The following is a 5,000-nucleotide window of genomic DNA, read 5'->3' on the forward strand; positions in this document are numbered from 1 at the left end:
ACAAAGGTCACCGGCGCATGATCACGTTCTTTTCATTGTGTGTTTCCTGTGGCCGAAAACGTCCTGCCTGCCTCCCAGAACCCGGCGGCCATCTCGCTGCCTGCTTGTTTACCTGCTCCTGCTTGGGCGTCTCTTCTGCTTTGTCTGTTTGTCTGCTTGACCGTCTGATCTGCTTTGTCTGTTTGCCTGGCTGGTTGTTTGCGTGCTTGTCTATTTGCTTGCTGGTTGTTCTGTTCGCCTCCGCGTCTGTATTGAAATTATTGGGGTTTGCCTGTATGCTTGTTCATTTTTTTTCTGTTTGCCCATTTATCTGTCCGTCTGTTTATCTGTCCATGTGTTTGCCTGTTTGTCTATGTAAATGCTTGCCTGTTTCTTTGCACATCTCTCTGCTTGTGTGTTTGCTCGCCTGCCTGCCTGCCTGCCTCCTAGCTTGCCGTTTGCCTGTCTGTCTGCTTGTCCCTTTGCCTCAGTCTGCTGCCCGCGTGCCCACCGCCTACCCCGCTGGTGTCCCTTTGGCTGCCTACCAGCTTCATACCCGGTCTATTAACTCGATTGCCAATCAGTCTGCCTGTCTATCTGCTGGTGTCCCATCTCCTCTCGCTTTCCTCTATCTATACATTCGTTCTTCTCGTCTTCCATTCGTCATGTATCCGATCTGAGCGTCGATTCGTTGATGTATCCACGCCGCCGGGACACAATTGGCACCTCGTTCTGCCCGTCCATCCAACTCAGCCCTTGATGTATCCACCAGTGTATCCAATCATGCATCTACCCCTTGTTCCCTTTATCAATTTATCCTTTTTACACGTGTCCGTCTACATCAACGGCTCAATCACCGATCTATCTTTCTATTCACTCAACTTGTCACCAATCCATCTCGTGGCATTTCGTTTTGTCATTTGTCATTCTAACCAGACGATTTGCCAGTCATTGCCTCCAGTCTTCTCTTCATGTCAGTTAGTCAGCAAGATAGTCAGATAGATAGATATTCAGGCAATCAGCTTGTCAGATAGTCAATCGATTAATCTTCCGGGTAGTAATTCAGTCCCTCGGGTAATACAGTCAGACAGTCATTCAGTCCAACAGTCAGTCAGACAGTCATTCAGTCCAACAGACAGTCAGACAGTCATTCAGTCCAACAGACAGTCAGACAGTCATTCAGTCCAACAGTCAGTCAGACAGTCATCCTATCGTCTCACCCCTTCCGCCCTGTCCAGCCGCCTTCCATCTCTTTTTCCGGCTCACATACAATTAATGCATCCTGTCTCGTGCTCCTTCTTGCCTAACTCTATTCGCCGTGATTTATACACCTGCAAACAGTGTACGTTTAGGCCCTGTTTGTTTGTTTTTTTGTTGAATTGCATTCTTTTATGATTAGGTCCTATTTGTTCCTAATATGTTTCGTTTGTGTTATTTGGTTATGAGTTATAAACTGTGGGAATATGTATGTAACATAAAAACTTGCAGTGCAGTGATCACGCAATGTGCAACAATGGAGTTTATATGTCGTGATTGCACTTGCAAGACGGAAATGTACTATAAAGTAATTATCGCCCGACATGTGCGTTCAATATCCCCAAAGCTTCCTGTATTAAAGACAGCAGAGAATAAAAGAAAGATTACAGAGAAAACGAAAGCAGAAAAACAAAACAAAAACAGCTGATCTCCCTCTGTTAACCCGAGAAACAAAGCTACGCAAAGAACGAAAACGAAAGGAAAGAAAAAACAATGAGAAACACGAACGTCTCAGATAATGAGAAAAAGAAAAAGAAAAAGAAACAATAAGAAAGAAAGAATAAGAGAGAAGAAAAAGACATGATACAGCCGGTCGTTCGGTGTTCACCCGGGAGCCACACTCAACATGCAGGTGCGGAGACATGACCTGACTGGCATCTCAAGACGACGACGCAAGAACGCGCCTCTTCGTCCCGGAACTATTGAGTCGTATTTCCAGTTTGTATCGTGGCGGTCGTTCCCTCGTTCTCTCTCTCTCTCTCTCTCTCAATCCCTCTTCATATGAATCTCTCTCTCTCAACCCCTCTTCATCTGAATCTCTCTCTCTCTCTCTCTCTCTCTCTCTCTCTCTCTCTCTCTCTCTCTCTCTCTCTCTCTCTCTCTCTCTCTCTCTCCCTCCCTTGTTCTACATCCCTTCTCCTCTTTCCTTCGTCCGTCCGACAGACCCCCTACCTTCACTGCTCACCACCTCCCAAGGCGTCCATCTGCGTCTACATGTCATATCATATCCTACAACAAGACTCTTTCTCTCTCTCTCTCTCTCTCTCTCTCTCTCTCTCTCTCTCTCTCTCTCTCTCTCTCTCTCTCTCTCTCTCTCTCTCTCTCTCTCTCGCTTTCGCTTTCACTCTCTCAGGATCATCTACCTCAGCATCCATTCAAGAGCGTTTAAATCTGTATATTGATCCAGCCATCATCTTAAATATACATCCACTCGACACCCTAACTGCCTCATCTTATGCGCCGACTCATTCATTAGTGTCATCAAGCGCCGAGTTGTGCCCACACCCAAACACCGCCCATGCACCATGCTTTTGGTCTGCGTAATCCATTCTTTACGTTCTCGAGCGGCGACCCTCTGGTTCGGAGGCGTAATGCGTATAACACTTTTAGTAATTCAACTTTTCAGGGATGTTGTTTAGTTGTTTTGTCCTGATTGGATTCTTTTTTTTTCGTCCACGCGTTGACGTCAAAAGTTTCACAATGCAAAGGGATGGATGATTCAACATTTCCATTATCATTTCGTTGATTAGTGTTTCCAAGGTACACGAACGTCGGGTATAAAGTCCACCTGGCTGAGGTGTTTTTTTTCAGAGTCACTGGACGAGTTCTAAGTCGATGACACAAGTGCATGTACAGATGCAAAGTAAAAAAAAAAATACAAGTCGTAACTGTATAATGAAACATCATGAAGAAAAAGAAAAAAAAAAATCAGAAAAAATCTATCACCAGTATTTCCAGTAGATCGAGTAAAACTCACCTACGAAAAAATCCAGTCGTGAAAGGAGTCCAACACAGTTCCAAGTCGTTTCCCTTAACACAGAAACGGTAACACAGCGAGCGCTCCGCAAAGGCCCGGTCGCCCGTGAGCACAGGACAAGCGACAGATACTGACTGAGTCGCAATGTTGAAGCTGCGAGCCTCGAGGCGGGAGACGCGAGATCACCTAGAAGCGCGCGGGTGAGGGGAGGGGGAGGGGAGTACGGAGGAGGAGGGGGGTGCCACCGGAGCAACGGACGACACGTGAGAGCGACTGCCGGGACAATACTGGTTCATGTGATAGTGGCGACGGCGCTGGTGGTAGGTTGAGGGGAAAGGGGGAAGGCGGGAGGAGGAGTGAGGAGGGGAGGGGGGTGGGGGGCGAGGGATAAGGGGGTGGCGCCCGTGCGAGGGTGTGGGAGCTTCTATCACCTCGTATCAAGTTTCCCCTTCATGTCTAATCTGTCGGGCCCGAGTCCCTCCTGCCCAGATTGGAATGCAATGAGTAACCCTCGGGGGCATTGAGGTTTTCCTGCCTCTTCTTGTTTCCTGGTTTGGCAATTGGCCGCCAGGATTCCGATTTCCCAACGTAGCAGCAGTTACAGGAAGCTCTCCTATTAGTATTCAAGACGAGTGGTCGTTAAGGAACCATCTGGTAAACAACCTGAAAGGTGACGTCAACCATCCCACGTCATGGATACGTCATCAAGTGAGGGCTCAAGTAGGTGACGTCACCGCTCAGCAGGAGTACCAACCGCCCCCAACTTCCCCCCGGGGACACGTTGCAAGTTTGAAAAACATGCAAAGGAACGCGGGGTTGCAACGGTCCTTTGCAAGGGTCCTTACGGCAGCCCCCATGGCATGACTCACCACCCCCACCCACCGCCGAGGATCATACCCTGCAGTGTCAGCCGCCCGCACGCTAGCCCGCCCGTGCCACACCTGCACACCCTCCCCCTCTCCCCCCTCCCCGCCTGGCGCCAGCGTATGATTAATTCGTCAATGTTTTAAATACAATGCTGGATCTGTTTACGTCCACATCCGTTCATTGCATGTACACGAGAAGCTGCATCGGTTTGGTAGTGTGTGTGTGTGTGTGTGTGTGTGTGTGTGTGTGTGTGTGTGTGTGTGTGTGTGTGTGTGTGTGTGTGTGTGTGTGTGTGTGTGTGTGTGTGTGTGTGTGTGTGTGTGTGTGTGTGTGTGTGTGTGTGTGTGTGAGTGTGTGTGTGTGTGTGTGATTGTGTGTGTGATTATGTGTTTATGTGTAAGTGTTTGTGTTTGTGTGTGTGTTTGTATGATTTCGTTCGCTTTATACACACACACACACATACACACACACACACACACACACACACACACACACATATGTCTGTGTGTGTTGTGTGTGTATATATAATATATATATATATATATATAGATATATATATATATATATATATATATATATATATATATTTATACAGAGAGAGAGAGAGAGAGAGAGAGAGAGAGAGATATGAGGAAAGAGAGAAGGGAGGGCGATTGACAAAGGTCAGAGGCAGACAAACAGACCGACAGACAGACCAATCGCTATCCCATTTCACCCGAGCCCTTTTATCGCCCCGAATGCCATCTCTGGATCATCACTCTCCGGCATCTCACTCCCACTTCCTCTCTCAGTTCCTCATTACTATCTGCCTCCTTTACTCTTATCTCTCCATTCTCCCCGCCCCTCTCCTCCTTCTCCCTCATCCCTGCCCCCCTCCTCCTTCTCCCCTCTCCCTACTCCCCTTCTCTTTCTACCCCTCTCCCTGCCCCCCTTCTCCTTCTTCACCCTCTCCCTCTCCCTACCCCCTCCCCCTTCTCCCTGTCCCCCTCCACCTTCTCCCCCCAACCCCACCTCCTTCTCCCCTTCTCCTCCTCCCCCTCCTCCTTCTCCCCCCCAAACTCCACCTCCTCCCCTCTCCTTCTCCCCCTCCTCCTTCTCCCCTTCTCCTCCTCCTCCCCCCCTCCTTCTCCCCAACACAAAC

General features: G+C 48.7%; 1 protein-coding gene across 3 annotated transcripts in view; it reads right to left on the reverse strand.

Annotated features, from left to right (window-relative positions):
• The window catches only part of LOC122264788 (ADP-ribosylation factor-like protein 4C), a 51,063-nt gene that overhangs the window by 13,650 nt on the left and 32,413 nt on the right, over nt 1–5,000 (reverse strand). Inside the window, exon 1 of one of the 3 annotated variants that reach the window (XM_043033846.2) lies at nt 2,993–3,276. The exons of the other annotated variants lie outside the window; for them this stretch is intronic. The gene's annotated coding sequence lies outside the window, so the exon portion shown is untranslated. Of the gene's footprint in view, nt 1–2,992; nt 3,277–5,000 lie in introns of those variants that run through there. 3 annotated transcript variants of the gene reach the window in all.

Source organism: Penaeus japonicus, unplaced genomic scaffold, assembly GCF_977035675.1.
Source record: "Penaeus japonicus unplaced genomic scaffold, GWHDUDI00000001_assembly GWHDUDI00000002, whole genome shotgun sequence".
In the NCBI taxonomy this organism is placed as follows: Eukaryota; Metazoa; Arthropoda; class Malacostraca; order Decapoda; family Penaeidae; genus Penaeus; species Penaeus japonicus.